The sequence below is a fragment of the Vidua chalybeata genome, chromosome 5 (assembly GCF_026979565.1).
Source record: "Vidua chalybeata isolate OUT-0048 chromosome 5, bVidCha1 merged haplotype, whole genome shotgun sequence".
Lineage (NCBI taxonomy): Eukaryota > Metazoa > Chordata > Aves > Passeriformes > Viduidae > Vidua > Vidua chalybeata.
In genome coordinates this window covers 3,935,174-3,954,707 of record NC_071534.1, presented here as the reverse complement: position 1 = coordinate 3,954,707, position 19,534 = coordinate 3,935,174, and the positions used below count along the sequence as shown (strand labels likewise).

General features: G+C 41.6%; 1 protein-coding gene and 1 long non-coding RNA gene across 3 annotated transcripts in view; both read left to right on the top strand.

Moving 5' to 3' along the window:
- Positions 1-19,534, top strand: part of CACNA1C (calcium voltage-gated channel subunit alpha1 C) — a 457,698-nt gene that overhangs the window by 11,731 nt on the left and 426,433 nt on the right. The window lies entirely within an intron of this gene.
- LOC128788331 (uncharacterized) lies at positions 648-6,439 on the top strand. Its single transcript, XR_008431034.1, has 2 exons — positions 648-3,006; positions 6,279-6,439. It is a non-coding gene; the product is annotated as an uncharacterized LOC128788331 (long non-coding RNA).

The following is a 19,534-nucleotide window of genomic DNA, read 5'->3' as shown; positions in this document are numbered from 1 at the left end:
CGGGGGGCCGGGCTGAGCCTCGTGGCTCCAGCTCCTCCCTGTGCTCCTGGGAGTGCTGTGTGGTGCTCCTGCCGCGGCTGGGCTCATCCCTTAGGAGGGGACGTGCGGGAGCTGCGCTTGTTTAGTCCAGCTGCAGGTTTCTGTAGGAAAGATAAAGCTAAGAGGGATCTCATCAATACATGTAAATATCGCCAAAGCAGGTGCCAAGGGGAAAGTGCCAGACTTCAGCAGTGCCCAGCGACAGGACGAGGAGCGGCGGGTACAAACTAAAACCCGAAGAGTTCCACCTCAGCATGTAGAAGAACTTTACACTGAGGATGGCAGGGCACTGGAACAGCAGCCCAGGGTGGCCATGGGGTCTCTCCGGAGACATTCCAAAGCCACCTGGAGGCGTTCCTGTACCACCTGCTCCAGGTGGCCCTGCCACGGGACGGGATGATCCCCAGAGGTCCCTTCCGAGCCGAACAGCTCTGAGTCTGTGTGGGTGCTCAGGTGTCCCTGCAGAGAGCGGGACCGAGCGCGTCAAGCCCGTGTGTCAGCGAGCTCGGGGATCCGTGAGGGGCTCAGGGATCCGTGAGGGGCTCAGGGATCTGTGAGGGGCTCAGGGATCTGTGAGGGGTTCGGGGATTCGTGAGGGGCTTCGGAATCTGTGAGGGGTTTGGGGATCCGTGAGGGGCTCAGGGATCCGTGAGGGGTTCGGGGATCCGTGAGGGGCTCAGGGATCTGTGAGGGGTTCAGGGATCCGTGAGGGGCTCTGGAATCTGTGAGGGGTTCAGGAATCCATGAGGTGTTCAGGGATCCGTGAGGGGCTCAGGAATCCGTGAGGGGTTCAGGAATCCATGAGGTGTTCAGGGATCCGTGAGGGGCTCAGGAATCCGTGAGGGGTTCAGGAATCCGTGAGGGGTTCAGGAATCCGTGAGGGGTTCAGGGATCTATGAGGTGTTCAGGAATCCATGAGGTGTTCAGGGATCCGTGAGGTGTTCAGGGGTCCGTGAGGGGTTCAGGGATCCGTGAGGGGTTCAGGGATCTGTGAGGGGTTCAGGGATCCGTGAGGGGTTCAGGGATCCGTGAGTGGCTCAGGAATCCGTGAGGGGTTCAGGAATCCGTGAGTGGCTCAGGAATCCGTGAGGGGTTCAGGAATCCATGAGGGATTCAGGGATCCGTGAGGCGCTCCGGAATCTGTGAGGGGCTCGGGGATCCGTGAGGGGCTCAGGGATCCATGACGGGCTCAGGGATCTGTGAGGGGCTTGGCTGTCCATGAGGGGTTCAGGAATTCATGAGGGGCTCGGATATCCGTGAGGGGCTCGGGGATCCGAGAGGGGCTCGGATATCCATGAGGGGCTCGGATATCCGAGAGGGGCTCGGATATCCATGAGGGGCTCAGCTATCCATGAGGGGCTCGGGGATCCGAGAGGGGCTCGGATATCCATGAGGGGCTCAGCTATCCATGAGGAGCTCAGCTATCCGTGAGAGGCTCGGGGATCCACGAGGGGCTCAGCTATCCGTGAGGGGCTTGGGGATCCGAGAGGGGCTCGGGATCTATGAGGGGCTCAGCTATCCATGAGGGGCTCGGGGATCTATGAGGGGTTCAGCTATCCATGAGGGGCTCGGGGATCTATGAGGGGTTCAGCTATCCATGAGGGGCTCGGGGATCCGAGAGGGGCTCCGCCCGGCTCCAGCCCCGGGGCCAGGGAGAGCAGCGGGCTCGGATCGCTGAGCACAGCCAGCCCGTGTTTGCTGGCGCACCCTCACCCACCCATGCACCCAGCCGAAGGGAGCAAGCTAAACCATCACACAGCCCTCGTGTGCATAAATATACACACAAACATATGCATATATATATATATATAATATATATATATATACACACACTCGTATATGCGACAAGCAGCTGAGACCTAAACAAGCATGCTATAATGTGGAGTTATACCAACAGCGAGCAACAGATGGACAAGACCAAGGATTCAGTTGCCACCTTTTCCCATCAGACACACATGTTTATTACTAATCTGTTGGTACAGACAGTTTACAGCAAATACATGAGCTTTATGAGGCATGCAGATAAGCTCAGTACATACTTCCATGGAAAAGATTTGCTTAACCCTCCTGCCTGAACCCTCTGCAAGAGCAAATTCTTTTTACTTCATGACCTGAGACTGATGTAGCCATTCTGGAGGCAGTCACCACCTTCTCTGTACAGAAGCAGTAGGGTGATATATTTACTTCCAGAGAACAGGATGCCCTGGAAGAACCAAGGTGGTGGTAGTGGATGCTGTCTTAATTGTTTGCAATATTCCTGACACAACATTTTCGAAAGGACAGAGGAGATGAGGTCTGCTGTTGTGTTTTCTTCCCTTCTTCTTGCTCCAGGCCGGTGGGAGCCGGTGGGATAGAGCGAGCAGTAGCATCTGTTCCAAGAGCACATGGGCAAACCCAGGTAAAAGACTCCCATTGTGTGAAGTGAGGATAGGAGAGAACTGAGAGACAGCAAGCTGGGAATTCATAGAATTAAATGTATGGACAGTGAGTGTCTTGAGTGGAGTTAGGAGTGGCCACGTAGTCAAAAAAGACAGAAAGAAAGGCTGGTTTTTGGGACTTAGGAGAGTTTTATTGTATCCCAGAAGGTCACCAAAAATGACATCACTAAGAATAAGGACCTACAGCCTGCTCTGCAAGCATCTATGAGGAGAGGAAACATCTGAACATACTCTGGTTATAATCTGTCTCACTCTCATTTCCTCCTTGTCTAAAGCCACCTTGTTTCATTTGGGGCTGTGATGAAATACAGCTTTAGAGTTTAGAATTCTGTGGTTTTTTTGTGATGCTTGTGGTAGGAAAATGGCTCTAAGCAGTTCCACTGCAGAGCTCTGGCTGACCTACAGATCCTGTAACAGCAAGGAAGATACATGGGCTCATGGTGGACGAGGAAAACTGCTGTCCTTGGTCTGGACATGACCCAGAGTAGAGAGGCAAAAAGAAAAAAAAGAAAAGAAAAAAGAAAAAGTAGTAAGTAGGAAAGATAAGTCAGCTTTTGCTTAAATAATTAAAAGATGTGTATTAGTTTCTTTTTGCTGATTAAATAGTTCTCAATTCACAGTTTTCAGGCACCCTTAAGCACATTCCTCCTCATGTGCTGGGGGCTTCTCTTTACCATCATCTTCAATTCTTTGGCAATTCTCCCACTTACACAAAGTCCAAACTTGTCAGCAAGGCTTAGAAGCTTAGAAGTGTGAAACTCTTGGAGTCTCACTCCTTGACTTTTCCTTTACAGATGCTTTTCCTGCCTCTAACAATAATACTTAAAAATGCCCTGCTACTTTTTTTTTGTTTGTTTATTTGTTTGTTTTTCCCCTTCAAATCTCTTGAAGCAGACTGTCTGATATTTTGGCTGTGTGTTTCTGTTTGTCACTGCTTTTTACCACCTCCCTCCCAGGTCCCCGTGCCCCTTTCTCACACAGCTCCCTAACATTGTGTTTTGAGTCAGTGAACCTGTCAGGCTTCTGATCAGGCCTTTTTATAATTTCTGTTACACTCTGAGGTACCTTCAGTAGGTTCCAGCTGTTTTCCTGCATAAGTGGAATATAATTGCTCCTTCCATTTAGCCTGAAGTAAATATACTTAATGAAGCCATTAGTTCTGCCCTGCTTTATGGGATCACTTCATAGCAGACTAAAAATTTTCCAATGAAACAAGGCTCTGTTAAGAAGAGAAACACTGTGAATTCTCTAAAAACTTAAGGATGTTTTAGCAAAAATGTCACAGCTTAAAAACATCGATTACTTAAACTATGGTTCTTTTTCTTACAGTCAGTAATCCTGTAGTTCATGACAACTGTAAAATTGAGTCTGAATGATTTTGCTGTAATTTTGTTTATGAAACAAAGTAATTTTCTAGCTTTCAAAATGTCATAATTTCATGAAGTATATAATTAGAATGTAACTTTTTTGTCTCCTACCTACCTGAATACTGTTTTCATAAAAAACCCAAACCACATTTTGCTTTTGATATGGCAAGAAAAGGATTTTTTGTAGGTAATACTCAGGCCAATTTAAGGCAAAATCCATGCAGCATGACATTTTGAAGGTCTCCTTTAATAACAAATATGGAGATGGTTATGCCAAACCTTTTCATGAGGGTTGTTCAAGCAGTTATTAAACCTTCACATTCAAAGATCTGTGACACTTTTAAAGATTCAGGCATGCTTCCTCCAGCAAATTATTGGCACTGAGCGTGGATTTATTTGGGGGCAGTGCTGAGCATGTGCAAGCCCTGCCCCAGGTCCCAGGCATTCAGTCCTGCCCTTCTGGCACCTTGGTTCTGGCCTGGCACAGGTGTGTGCATGGCCTCAGTGTGAACCAGACAGATGGGGGAAATGAACTGTGTGAGAAACAAGTGTTCACAGCCCTGCTGAGCTCACAGCCTCCCCTGGCTGCCTGCCTACCTGCCCACACTCGCTCCTTCCTCTGAGCTGCACCTTTTCTGATAAACAGCAGAAATCACTTGAGCCAGTGTAGTGCTGAGCACCTCATTTGCCTCACTTCCCCTTCTCCAGCCCCTTTGGAGCTGTTATTGCATGGTAGTTGCCTTTTCCTTTTTATTCCTTCCCAAAGGCTGCCACAGTTTTCTTCTCACCCTGACTGGTGGCACCACTGCTGCCCCTGCTAGAGGAGAGAGTGCTGAGGCAGCACTCCTAAGTTCCTCTCACTCATCCAAGGCCACTGAAATGCATTTGTGTGATGCCTTCCAGCATGCTGCTTTCCTGCGAGCAGCAGGTTGCTCTGGTGGAGCCAGAACGATCCAGCAAGGCTTGATTACCCATGCTCCACATATTCCTGGGCATGTGCCTTCAGTGCTGCAGCATGGTAGGTCTCCCTCTTTGGCACCCAGTGCCCTGTGCTTTGTGCTGGAGTCTGGCTGCATCCCTTCCCAGGCACAACTGAAATATGTGGGGTTTTCAGCCCCTCTTCCCCTTTGGCACCCAGTGCCCTGTGCTTTGTGCTGGAGTCTGGCTGCATCCCTTCCCAGGCACAACTGAAATATGTGGGGTTTTCAGCCCCTCTTCCCCTTTGGGAACCAGTGCCCTGTGCTTTGTATTGGAGTCTGGCTGCATCCCTTCCCAGGCACAACTGAAATATGTGGGGTTTTCAGCCCCTCTTCCCCTTTGGGAACCAGTGCCCTACAATTGTGCTGGAGTCTGGCTGCATCCCTTCCCAGGCACAAATAACTTGAAATATGTGCTCTTTTCAGCCCACATTTATTAAGGCTCTCAGTAGCTTTGCACTGGAACACTTTCTTCATGCTCAAAATTTGAAATTTTCAGTTGTGCTCTGAGGCCACTTCTTAATTCCAGCCCTAATGGTTAAAACAATTTTAGTCTTTTTGTTAGTAATTTATTACTTGCTGAAGGTTCCTTCTTGAGGATAGGATCAGACTATTACGATTTCATCTGTTGCTGTTATTAAAATACTCTCTCTCTGCACTAAAACTAAATCTGGCTGCTTTCATTCCAATTCCAAACAGCACCCCTCCTGCCCCCAGATAAACCCCAGCACATTAGGTTCTTAGCAGGCACGTGCTTGTCTGCAGTGTGGCTCTCTGGTGAAGTTTATGAGACTGTTTTGAGATTTTCTGCAGTGTTAGTCCACACAGGAATGGGATAGTGTTCTTCAGCATTGTTGGATTTGGAATTCTGATATTACACATACTGTGTACGAAATAATTAACTATAATTTACTGTGATTTTGAGGATTGCATTTTTCCTGCATGTAAGAGCCTGGGTTTTTACCAAAGGACTTTTATTTTTTTCTTTGACTGACTTACTATTGTAATCACTTTGCAAAAATATAACTCTTTACTTCTTTTGCTATGCATTTATTTGGAAGGTACTGATCTTTACCTTTTTATGGGCCCAGTTTCTGCCAGTGGCTTAGCTTGGGGAGAGCTAGAGGGAAGCTACCTACCATCATTAGTAGAGCTACATTTTTTCCTTTCTGACTTCCTATGTACATATTATAATTGTGAAGAATTCTTTTTGATTTACCTTCAGTCACTTTTCAGAGGGCATAATCTGAGCTGCAAAAACAAATTTAACACAAGGAAAAGGCTTATTTCAGGAGGCAGAAGGGAGAGTATATACCAATATAATTGCATTGAATTATAGTGTCATTCAGGAAAATAAAAAACATCTTCCTTGTGTACATTTAATCAGTAAAAACTTTTATCAGTGTTAGATTTTCAATGCTTTAAGTGACTATATGATTTCACTCTCTTGTCTTTAGATAAGCAGAAATGAGAATATGATAAACCTAAAGAAGGTGTGTGGAATATTTTTCCTGGTTGTGTTGCCTTTATCACCAAAATTTGCCTGACTTCTCTAGCTATATGTTTGTAAGTATGATTCTGTCAGATCTCTTAATAAAATTCTAGATTTCATCCTCCAGTCTGTCTCTAATGCTGATAATATTCCAAACATATATTGTTGATTTCCCTGCTAGAGCAAAGAAAAAATACTGTCAAAACTTACAGAAGGCTTTTTCCTCCTTCTTTATTTATTTAATGTAGCAGAATTCACTAACTGCAGTAACATTTCTCATAAGGTTTAACTTTGCAAATTCCTTTACTTCCACCCCCATGCTACTTTAATTAAAGTTAAAATTTAACACTAGATTTTATCCTGAGAAGGCAACCATTTGGAGCCAGTATGTGGTTTTTTTCTGGGATTTTGTTACCACAACTGTCTGTGCTAAAGTTCAATAAAATATTAGTGATAACCATTACCTTATTGCTGTCCTGATAAACTGACATAAACTGTTTGGAGCCATCAGTTTCATTCTTTGCTCAGTTGATTGGCTAGACAAGCCACCAAAATATTGAAGAGGATCAGGCAGTCCTGCTATTTCCCATAGGTTAATAAGGTACAGTAGCAATTATATCTTCCCTAAGATAATGCCTTTCCAACCACATCTCCCTGGTAATCACCATTTAATTTGGCAGAATCAAACACCTGTTGCTCTAAAAATAGGTATTTTCCAACCACTTACAGAGAAGATGCCCCTGTTTAATTAATTCCTAGTATGGAAAGTTTCATTAGATAATTATACAAAGTCAGGATCTTATTTTTATGTGTCACCTGGCAGAGCATCTCTTGCCCTGTGAAGAGAATGGAGTCATCACAGAGCCACTGCTGCTGCTGCAGAGAAATCCACAGTGCTGGGAAGCTGTGCCTGTGGTGCCAAAATATCTTTTTGTGAGTTCTGAACATTCCCCTCAGCTTTTGTTCGAGCTCATTGAGGAAGTAGAAAGTCTGAATAACTTTATGCTTTTAGCTGTTACAGTGTTACTTTATTAAGAGAATTTGCATTATTTCCTTTCTCAACTGGCAGAAGTATCCTCTTGGGTTTTGTTGGCTTGTTTGTTTTTTGAAATGAAGAATGTTGGTGTTTGTTAAAGACTGATACAGCATTTCATAGCTTTAGATATAAATGAATGAAGAGTGTTGTGACAATACTGAATTTCAGAGAGCAGATAAGTATAAGGAAGGATCCACAAAGTTAAAGAAATCAAGCAAATAAAGTGATATTTCTGTCTTAAATATTCCCCCAATGCTTTTGTATTTTTGATAGCTGCCCATGGATATTGCTGTGGGTAAATTCTTGTGCTACTAATGGCTATTTCAGCTCTGCTCCTCCAGGTGGGCAGAGCTGCTGCAGGCTCTCATAAATACACCTTCTGTAATTACAATTCGACTTAAAAGCTATTTTAAGTGTCTTTTAGGGTAAGATCTCCTAACCTTTAACAGCTGATTTTGGCACAACACCTTAAGTGATCATTTTTATATGTTACTGGCTTTATTTCATTAGAAAATATGAAGAAAATATTTGTTTTAAAGTAAGCTTCCTATCAAACTGAAAATTGACTTTTTTTCCCCTTTGTTATGCAGCATGTTGCAATAAGGATCCACAATTACCTCTGTGTTTTAATGCAATTACTTGCAGCTTCTGGAAGAGTAAAAATATTTCATTTTTATTTTAAACCTGCATTTTGGGCTTTATCTGTGTTGCTTTAGGGTCTGTGATAATGAGAAGAAAGGCCTGTGTAGAAAAAGGAGTTCAAATTTGTGTAACTGAACCAGAAAACAAAACTTGGTAACATTTGAAGTGTTGCCCTTGGAAACAATAAATGCAGTCTATCCCTGGTTTTTAGAAGGGTTGGATTTAGGCAAAGGCACCTTCCATCAGGCAGCCAATGCAAGATTTAAGCACTTTTGAATGAGATTTTGAAGTGGAAACTAAAGGTATTAGCACCACAAACCTCCAGTGAGTGTCTGAGTCCAGGTTTATTACAGTTGTGTGAATTTGTTTCCCTCGGTGGATTCTGAGAGCTGTGAAGGCATTTGGCTGTCCTTCTCTTACAATCTGATTTTGTCATTTTCTGCTGATGCTGTGCTGCTTCTTCTGTCAGATTAAATTTACAGGCATATTACCTCGCCTGACAGAAACATGAACTGCATGGATTTTTCAAAGGAAAGCTTCCATAAGGAGTAACAGGACAGGGTTTCTTATTTTTCCCCCTCTTACTTTTCATGCTGGTTTGCCCAAATCTGTTAATTTTATTATCATCCTAAATTCATCTTATATTATTGAGCTGAGCTTGCTTTCTTATCTACAGTGAAATTGCTGTGTCATCGAAGCACTAGTAAACCTACCAAGAGTATGTAACACTAAATCAGGTTCATTTTTGTTGGGGGTTTTGTTATTTACTTTTGACTTGGTACTCATCTTTAAGGAAAGATCCTTCTGCAGCTGTTTTACACAGCTTCTGAGGGAGTTCTGTTATTAAAAGGTCAGCTGATAACAGCATTTCATGGTGCTCTCAGAATTGCAGGGTTCAGGTTGAAAGGGGAATCTGAAGGTGTTGTTCAGCATGACCCTAAAGGGGAGGCAAGGATTGGAAGAAAAAACTTCTGAGAGTGTTGTGTCATTGTTGGTGCAATACAGCAACATCCAGACTGGGCAGGTGGGATGCACGAATCACAGCTGGTGTCATGAGGGGACAGAAGGACCAGGAAGCTTGGGATGGACTACAGGAGGCAGGGCTGAGGTGGAACAATGCGTGATTGGGGAGGCAGGATTGGTATGCAAGCAAAACTGATGGAGGTTTGCCACCAGAATGGGACACCTGTTAGGAACAAAATTAAATGGAGAGGACAGACTTGTGTGGGTCTGGAGGAAGGAAAATTCAGGTAGATAATGCAACTGGAAATAGAGTGTTTCTTTCCATCAAAACCAGGAGTGTTTTGATGGAAGGAAATGCTGAGCACAGGGATGGGTAAATAATGCCATGGCCATTTTTTAGGTCACTTTAATTGCTGGTTGTGACGTGACCTAGTTGGAAGTGGCTGCTCCTACAGAACAGAACCTATGGAGAGTCTCCCCTCATGCAGCACTGAGCAATTGGAAAGCAGATACAGCATCACATAGATTTTCTGTCTCTTTGTCTCTGAGGGGTTTCTGAGGGATACAGACCAGCAGACATTTTCTCTCAAGCAAGAAAGAGATGTAGACTTAACAATTGTAGGAGAAGTTGACTGACCATCAAGAAAAATGTTGTAATGATTGAGGAAGCATTTATGAAATGATAAAAGCCTGCTAGAAAGCATCTCTGTTTTCCCTACTACTTGGCAACAGTTGCCACAAGACATAGAAGCCCTTTGTACAGTTCCAAGAGAGATGATGTGGTCTAACATTTTCAAATGTCTAAGTATCATTAACTCCAGCTGACAAATAGCAGTTCCATTTTATCCTAAAAGTCATACTTATCATAAAAGTATGTCCATAGACACAGTGGTTTGAAATGTGGTTTAGGATATAGAGGGAGTTTTCAAAAATTATATAAATCAAGATGTTTTGTCTGAGCTTTAGGTAGTATATGTATGTATGATTGTATGCAAAAAAAACCACAGGCCCAAAAGAAGAGACAGGGTAATTTTGCTTATCACTAAAAAATTCAAGCAATGAAATGATGTAAAGCTTCTCTGAAGTTTGATTTCCTCTCATCTGCATTAACTCCATCAGTGATTACTCCATTTTCATTCAGTGTAAGTGAATAAGATTGCCTGACTTGTGGGTTTTTCCTTTCACATGACAAGAGAATGATAACCACATTAGTTTTGTAGCTGCATTGATTTTGAGCTGTCCTGTGGTACTAAGGAATGTGATCTTTGTTCTGTGAATGAGAATATTGTACTTCACCTGCTACAGTAATAACAAGAAAAAGATCCCAAATTTGCCTTTTCTGCAAAAGTGTTTCTTAACAGATCTTTGACTTAAGCTAAAGTAATAGCAATGGGAATGGAGATTCCACAGCATTTCTGGGCAACTTATTCCAGTGTTTTATTACCTTCATAATAAAAAAAAATAATTCTTTGTGTCTACTTGGAATTTCCTCCTTTATGACTTGTCTGCTGCCTGTCATCCTTTTGCTACGTACCTCACATAAGAGAAAGGCACCAACTGCTCAATACCCTCCTCTTGAACACCTGAAGACAGCAAAAAGGTCTATCTTAGTCGTCTCTTCTTCAAGCTTAGCAAACCCAGTTCTCTCAGCCTGTGCTCATTCAGTGTGTGCCTCAGCCTCTTAGAGGCTCTGGACTTGTTCTTATTGCAGTGTCTTGTACTGAGCAGCCAAAAACTAGATGGGGCATTCCATTCATGGGCTCTCAGAATGACTCCCCTGTGACCTGCTGGCAACATTTTTGGTGAGTGGGTCCAGGATGTGCTTGGCCTCCTTCACAGCCAAGGCGTGCTACTTGCTGGTGTTTAGCTTTCTGTCTACCAGGACACCTGGCTCTCTTTTGCAAAGCTGCTTCCCCGCCTCTACTGATGCGTGGGATTATTCCATCCCCGGTGCAGGGTTTGGCATTTGTGATTTGTGGCAGTCCAGGGAAATTTTAATCTTTCTTCCATATCTAATCTACAGCTCTGCAACTGAGCTACAAAGTTGTATGGGAAGCTGTCAGAGGCCTTGCTAGAGTCAAGGTAAATATCACCCATTTATCCTCCCCTTGTCCACAGAGCCAGTGATCTTGCCATGGAATAGTCAGGTGTGTGTGGCATTCTGTGCCTTTGGTAATTCCAAGCTGGCTGTTCCTTTTTATCCTTTGTCTGATTGGATATGGCTTCAAAGATAATTTACTCCATGATCTTTCTGAAGTTAGGTTGACTGCCCTCCAGGAGGAGCTCCCTGGCTCCTCCTTCTCGGAGATGGATATGGTGTTTGTCTTGCTGTTCATCAAAAGCCTCACCTGACAGTCGCGGCCTTTCAAAAACGAGAGGACAACTTTACAGTGACATTGGCCACCTTTCTGCAGCCCTTCAGATGCAGCTCGTGTTGTTCCAAGGATCTGGGTACGTCCCACTGGCTTATGTGCACCACTCCCCAGAGACTGACTTGGGGCTTGGAGACTCTGAAAGCCCAAAGACAAACCTTACCAGAAACTAAACCCCTTCCCCCAAAAAACCCCAAACAACCCCTCCCCTCACCAAAACCAAAAGTAAAAACCAGAAAAAGATGTAAGGCAAACCAGTCATGGAGCACCTGAGCCTTATCCATGTCCTTTTTCACTGCTTTTCCTGCCAGGCTGAGCAGTGGGGCCATATCCTTCCCAGCCTTCCCTTTGCTGGCAATGTACTTACAGAAGCCCTTCTGCCCTTTAATCTCTCCATTTTTCCAGCTACATCTGAGCTTTGGCACTGGCCTTCCATCTTCATGTTCTTGATCTGGGATGGGAGTTCCCTGTTCTTCTGTGCTGCCTTCCTGTCACGCTGGCTTCCCTCCTGCCTGGCAGACTGACCTGTTTCTGTGCACTCAAAAGAGGGTCCATGAGGACCAGCCGCATGTCCTGGGTCACTTAGCCCTGCAGGGCAGCGTTCTGTGGGATCCCCCACAGCCCATTCCTAAACAATCTGAAATATAGTCTAAATTCCAAAGTGACTCCAATATTTTTCTTGCTCAGTTTCTTCCAAGATGTTGAACTGCAGAATGCTGTGTTTGTTGCAGTCTTGCTGCCCTTGACTTTCACGTCTTCTAGCCCCTCATCCTTTTTTCATGAATACCAGGCTGACTGCCTCTCCTAGTCATCTTGATAAGCCACATCAAGAAATTGTCATCAACATATTAATATGATTATTCATGAGAAAGAATTGATTTCATGAAGTGTCTAGTTCAAAATTACAAGCTAAAGAAGTTTGAATAAGTTTCTCAAACTACTGGGTAATTATCCAAACAGAACAGTTTAAAGCTCTTCCACTCCTTGTATTAATAGGAGCCACAATATTCCCATGCTGACTATGAGAGGAAAAATCAATATCAGCGAACGTACATTCATATTGATTTATCTTCCCTTTTGGTTTTCTAATTTAGTAAAGGCTACTAATGCAACATTACATAAAGATTCTCAGGAGAGTAAAAAGGCTAATAGGAGCAGGTATTGCTGTTTGTTCTGGGGAAGTGAACTGACTGTACTGTTGAGAGTCAATTGCTGCCCAGTCTCTGATACATGGACTTTTGAGCTGTGTATCAGAGAGCGTTATTCCAGGGAAAGGGATTAGAAGGAGTCACCAAGATCACTTTTTGGAATGCAGGCCCAGCACAGTGTTAGGATTTTTGAATGTCTTTTGAATGTCTGTACATGTACACATGTACAGAGCAGTTAGTAACCTTTGTTAAATTAGGTTAGAAAAGGGTTTTCAGGTCACATCCAATTCTTATGCATATATTTGAATTTAATGCATTATTTCATGTCTTGTATGAGAAAAAATGAATGCCTTATGAAAATAATAATTTTGTTTCAGTGAATCATTCTAAACAAAGCAAAGGGAAGCAAATGAGGGGAGGAAATGTTTTGTATGATTTGAAAACAGAAGTTTATGACTGTCCAAGGCATCAGAAAGCTGTCATATGGGAAGATGAGTCAGCTAGACACCTATATGTTACATCCTCAGAGATTAAATAGGGATGTGATATAATACAAGCTATTGCATGTTTCAACTGGTATAAAGCTTCATAAAAAAACCCTTCTAATTAAAAAAAGTACCCTTGTAATATTACAAACATGAAAGTGCAACAGGTTATAAAATGGGAAGAGCATTCTCTGTGCTCTTACAATCAATAGGCACAGGTTCATGATTGGAAGTTCTCCACATGGTTGGGTTTTTTTTTTTTTTTCCTCCCCTTTTTGAGGATACAGCATTCATGAGGACACTGTCAAAAAGTAGGACATTTCCTTATCCTACCAAAGGACAAGGAAAACAACAGATTACTGAAAAATAAGACAGAATAATTAGGTCATTGAAAGTCTGGGCTCATAGAGGTATTTAGTGTCCCAGAGGAACGGCTGATAATCTGCAGCTGAAAGATCACAGTTTGAGGATGATTGTAAAAGTTGAGTTCTGTCTTCCAAGGCCCAAATTCCTAACTTTTTTCAGCTTTTTTTGAATTTGGCATCAAGGCATTTTGTTAGAGAAGTAAATGCAAAAACAGCCTTTGTGCCGCTCTGATGGAGAATTAATTTTCCTTAGTCACCCTTCATGGAACCATCAACAAGTTCTTGCCTATGAAGGAGGATTCCAGCTTGATTTGGAGTACCAAGTGACAGGGTGACTGTCTCCAAATGGCCATGGCATCATAGTTTGGAAAACTATGTTCAGCCTGCTCTTTTCTATTGTTCATCAGCAAGGACTCTGACTCCTGCTGGGGGTTACAGTGATACCAGAGTGGTTCACCATAGAGATATGCCTTTTTTCCAGGGGAAGGGGTTTCGGTGCAAATCCAACCTCTTTACACGGTCTTTTAGTTCCAAAAGTAGAGAAGAGAAATCAATATTACAGAAGTAAGGTATTCCAGGGGTTCTGTCTGGAAGTAATACTTGAACATAATGTAAATATTATAATTCCATGGAAACAGAGTGATGGTGTTACTCACAGAGGCTTAATTCTTGTATCATTCACACAGTCTTTTGGATATCACTTTCTTGGTATGCACCTCCTGAAAGACACTCTTTCAGCCACCCCCAAATTTGAATACACAAAATGGCTTTACTGCACAGTCTATTAGAATTCATATTCCTTATTTTACCATTTGGAAAACAGGAGAAACTGATAACAAGTGTAGGTGGTCATACTCTTATGTCAGCCCTGAGGAGTAAACAGAGGCTACACCTGCTGGAGAGTGTAGAGATCCAGGGGTGAAGTCCCAGTTAGTTTTAGGTTCAGTGCCTCTTGTGTTCTGGAGTGGTCTGGCCCTATAGCTTGTTCTTTTTCCATACTGAGCATATGGAAGTCACAATTCTTTTATGGAACTTTAACTCAACAAGATTCAAATCATGTACATGACAGAAGGCCTTGAAATCTGGGCAACGTTGCTTGTCAGATTGCAAGTCCTGGCTCTGAAGCATTTATTACCCATTTTCATTGGGAATTTCTAGTGTGTGAATTTTTTAATATTGTAGGATAAAGCACCTCTTTTAAAAATTACTGATTTTTTTTCTCCAGAAATTTGCAGAATAAATTCAACCTCCACCCTGAGAAATTTCAATCCAAGCAGCTAAAACTTCGTTATCGAAAACTGAAAAGAATGTCTTGTAGTAGTGCTGCCTTGTACTTATGTTGTGCTAAAGACTGGTTATTTTTAAATGAAAATCAAATGACAGGGTACCATTTAGTAACGCTGTAGTTCATGTGGCTTTTCAATTCTTTCATTACAAGGTCTCAAACAACTTCACAAATACCTCAGTGAGATGCAGAAATACTATATTCATCTTATTTTAAAATAAAAGTAGGGTGGGAAAGGCTGCATTTGGTCAGTGTGAATAAGTGAAGAAGCAACACATGTTTGAGGTTAGAGATGAAATAATTTACCAAGTCCTTCCTGGTAACCATTGAAACTGCAGATTTTAGGAATCCTTAGTAGTTCCATTTTTGTTTAGGATGTCTGAGGTCAGTATGGCCCTGTTACTTCAGTAACTTTTAGGTCTCTTACTGTTCATGCAGTCACAAAAATCTTGCTTAGTGGCAATAATTTATGTATTTTTTTACCCTTGATATTCCCAGGTAATGCCTGGGCATGTCCTGCCCAGGTGTCTGGTAAGTGAATCAAGTAGTTTAGATATTCACTTCCATCATTTTGGTCTGGCTAGGGCAAACCCTGTGATATCTGGTCTAGAAAAATGCTTCTCAAGGCAAAGATTAATTTGGAAATAATTATGGATAGTTTCTTATAGAGGACTTTCTTGGTGCCTTTTCTTTAAAGAGAGTCTGTTGACTTTAAGTTAAATGGACATGCAGGAAAAAAATTTTCAAGAGGAAAAATTTTAATGTGTTTTATCTGTCGGCCTGTAGCTTTTAGGAATATTTTTTTAAAATCCCTACTGATACTGTTTGTTTACATTTTGCTTTGGATTCTTGTTGCAATGACCAGTGTCATTCTGCATTTACAATCATTTTTACCTTCTGCTTCTAATACACTTATGTAGCTTGGTGAGATTATTACCCTCTTTACATTCACAGGTTTGCCCATTTTAATGAAATACCTCTGAAGATACCTAATATATCACGTATAGACAACTTTCTGCTGGCAAAAAAATAATGAGAATTATTATTTCAGAAATATTTCCAGTATTTAGCAAGTTTGCCAGTCAAAATATTGACAGTGCTGTATGTAAGTGACGTTGTTTCCCTCATGCAGAATTTAGCAAGGACATGTCAAGTGTGTGTTCCTTTTTCTGTAAGCTCCAATAATAAATTACTCTGCACTTACAAATCTACTCTTTCCACCCTTAACTGGGAGCACACCAGCTTCCATGGTGCCACAGGAAGGAAAAGATGGGAAGATGTCAGTAAAACCATCCTTACTAACTCTGTGTAGTGGTGGGAAGTAAAGGGCAGAAGACGTGACAGTTTGGCTTAATCAAAATATGTCTTGAAACCAAAGAAACTGAAGAAATTGTCCTTCTCTCTTTCTGGTACTTTAAATCTGATCTGAACCCAGAAAGCTAAGAAGGGATAAGAATAAAAAACCACAAGGGAAATATGCAGAAGATGCAATAAATCAATACTTTAAACAGTATAAAGTATGGGAGAAACAAAAGTAAAATACATTGCATGTTTTTTTCTTCTTTTTTGAGGAGGGGAAGGGTGGGGTGGGTTGGGAAGCTGAGACAGCTGGTAAATTTCTTATTTAAATATAGTGTATTTTAAGGTGTACTCTGGCTTATCCTTTGGAACTCAATGACAGCAAGTGTCCAATAACAAAGGTTTTGAGTATTTCAGAGGTCATTAATATTTCCCTGAGGATTCAGTAGTCATTGTCACTCAGGTATTCAGGATGACAGAACTCTTTTCCTGGATATTTTGTTATTATGGGAGTCAATTATTCAGGGCCACCTTCTTTCTGTACCACTTGTAGTAACTTCCACGTGTTGGCCTCTCACAGGCTGACATTTTACCCATTGAGTTCATGGTGGCCACGTGGCTTTCCCCTGCACTTTATGGGGGAGCACATGGCTCAGGTCACTTGGTGAGAGTATTCCCTGTTCAGAGCTGAAGGGAGGTTATGTAGAAAGGGCAGTGCAGTGTGCTTTTGCTTTTTTGGATATTCTGTGGTACACACAGCTGCAGGTAAGTGGTACCTTGATCCCTCTTGGAATCACTTTTTACATTCAGAAGAAATAAAGTGGTGGAAAACAGCTTCATTCCCACCCTGCTGCACGTGTGTTTTCTGGTGGGAGAGGATAATTCAGCTGGTGATGTCTTCATGATGTGCACTGTAGTTTTTTGGGTCCAGCTCTGCCAAATGTGTAGATGGTAGCAGGCCAAATGCAGCCTTTTAGTTATGTCTACAAAGAGCTTAATTTGATCCTGGCATTAGTTCTGGTTGCTTAAAGCCACCAAGCAACTTTTTTCCTTTCTTTTAACCCTACACAAAGGAGACTGCCGCTAGTGTTGCAAAATAATTGAGCCAGAGCCTCTTGCAATCAAAAGATGATTAGCTTCTTGTGTTAGTGTGTGTTCTGATGTGAACCAGTCTATTATGTCTGTTTTGTGTTCCTAGGGATGCACTATTTTTATGTGGAACTTGCAAAAGCAGACACAGTTCACTGATGTTTGTTAGTGACCTTGTCTTGTCCTCTGAATTACGGACAGTCTGCTTTGAACATGGGGAAATGCTACTAGCAGTCATTAAGTGGATGTTAGGGTTTTTTGTAGTTGTTTAACCTCTCCAAGTTCCTGCTGCAATTCTAGATGTAAAAAAAAAAAAAAAAAAAAAAAAAAGAGAAACTGAATTATGGGTGTTTAAAGCTGAGTATTTATAGAAGCAGTTTTTTATTTAAAAATAGCATTTGTGCCTGAGAAGATCAGATGTACCACTTCAGTATGAAAAGCCAAACCAGATTTTAGTTCATATTGTTAATAGAAATTGCATGAAATTTATAATGTAATTTAGCTGAAAATATTTTCTTGCTGTCTAGGTTTTGGAGTGGCTTTTGTGTTACTAAATATTATAAAGAAAACTATTTTTTAAAAATTCTGTATTCTTTATAGTTATAGAATGCAAAGTTGAATTACTGTTTGTTAAAGAAGAGAATATACCAAATATCAGAACACAAGCCATAGAGATGAGATCTCTCAAATTAAAACAAAAGCAAATGGTATTAGAAAAATCATTTTGCTTACTAAGGGAAGATAGATGGGGATTCCATCACCAAAAAAGTAAAATATATTAAGATGAAAGTGTGTTCTAGAAGTAGATTACAATTAAAAACTGGATTATTTAGGATCAAAAGTTACCTTGATTGCCTGTGAAGGAAACTTATGTGGACTTGAAAAATCCATCTTTATTAAAAATGAAAAGCAACAGTCTGTGAAATCATTAAGTTCTTATTGATCTGAGGTCACTATTTAGGTTGACTAACATTTTACCTGAATGAATGTAAATCCTGTAGGATGTGGCCCAAGTGATTTGAAGGTGGTGGCAATTGTTAATGCTCCAGTATCAAGATTCTATCCAAATATGGGTTGTTTGGAAGTGCTTCCTTTTTTAAGAAATCCTACACTGATGGGATTGAAAGAGTAAAGAAATATCCTAAATTTCTCTTCTGAAGCACAGGAAAAGGGTGTAACACACTGTGGTGTTTTTTCAGCTCAATGAAAGGAACTCTTGCACATTCTTTGTAAAGTGCTAAATTGTGTCAGGGAGTACAAGAAATGACTTGTGAGTTACTGCTTTGACTTTTCAAATATTAGCTAAGATCATAGTTTAGGGGGAAGAGAATGATACACAACTCCAAATAAAAAATGCAAATTTGAATGGATTTTGAAGACAGGTATTCACAATACTGTGACAACTCTGTTAAATAAAAATTTGAAGATAAAAGTCTGCCTAGAACTTTGGCTACTGACTATAAAAACCAAATCCTCTCTGAACAGGGAGAAATTATTTCTTCACCTTTCCTCTTCCCCAAACCAGAGTGAAGCAGCACTCTTGATTAAAGAGAAGGTTCAAACTAACTCCATCACATCACACTATCTGGCTCCACCAACTTGGAAAAGATGGCCTTAGTTGTGTAGCTTTCCTTACTCATGGCTGTCAGGAAACAGCAAATTAATTGGGAGTCCAATTCTGATTTACCTTTTACCCCTTACTCTTGACCCCCATGGTCTACCTTCATTTTGTCTTTGAAAGGCCTAACACTTCAAAGTGTCTTATTTGATCTATTAAGAAGAGAATATTTTTGTATGCTGGAGCACTGAGTATATAAAGAAAGACAAAAAGTAGGTGGAAGCTGGTGTGGAGCTTAAATTTTTTCTTTTAAAAAGCCACAGAGCTCTTAAGTTACAGAGTTGAAGCTACTTTTCTGTGAGGTCCATTAAACATTTCTTCTCCGAGGTAGTTATGGACAGAGAGGAGAATGTTAACATCCAGGAATACTGCAAGGCAGCCACCTACTCACCTTTTAATTTCCTAGCACAGCATTGACCTGACACCCTGCTTTATTTGAAAACACCTTGCATCCTGCCTCCAAAAGTATAATTTTGCTACAAAGTTTCCAAGATCCCTGTGATTTAGTCAGGTTGAATTCAAGCATAAAGAACAAGATTTTGTTTTCTGTCTTCATGGATACTCTAAAAATTAATTAGTCAATATTTTGCAATGCTTTAAAGAGTTAAAATTCTATATAAACATGGCAGTTTGGTCCTTCACTCCAGTGAAGCCCAACTTTTAGTTGTCCTACTTGCCATAGTGCCAGCAATTGAGCTCTTGCAAAATCAGTTGATCAGTTGTACTTACTAATCCAATGGGACTTCAAGAAGAAATTAGGATAACAGCAGATGTAGTAAAGCTGGTCAGCAGATTCCATTATTCTCCTGGAAGAAGTACTGAGCTAACCAAACTATGGTTTGGGTTTCACTGTGCTACCTGCTGTGCAGCCCCTCTGTAATTGTAACATACAACTGGTAGCTCAACAATTTTTGGTCAT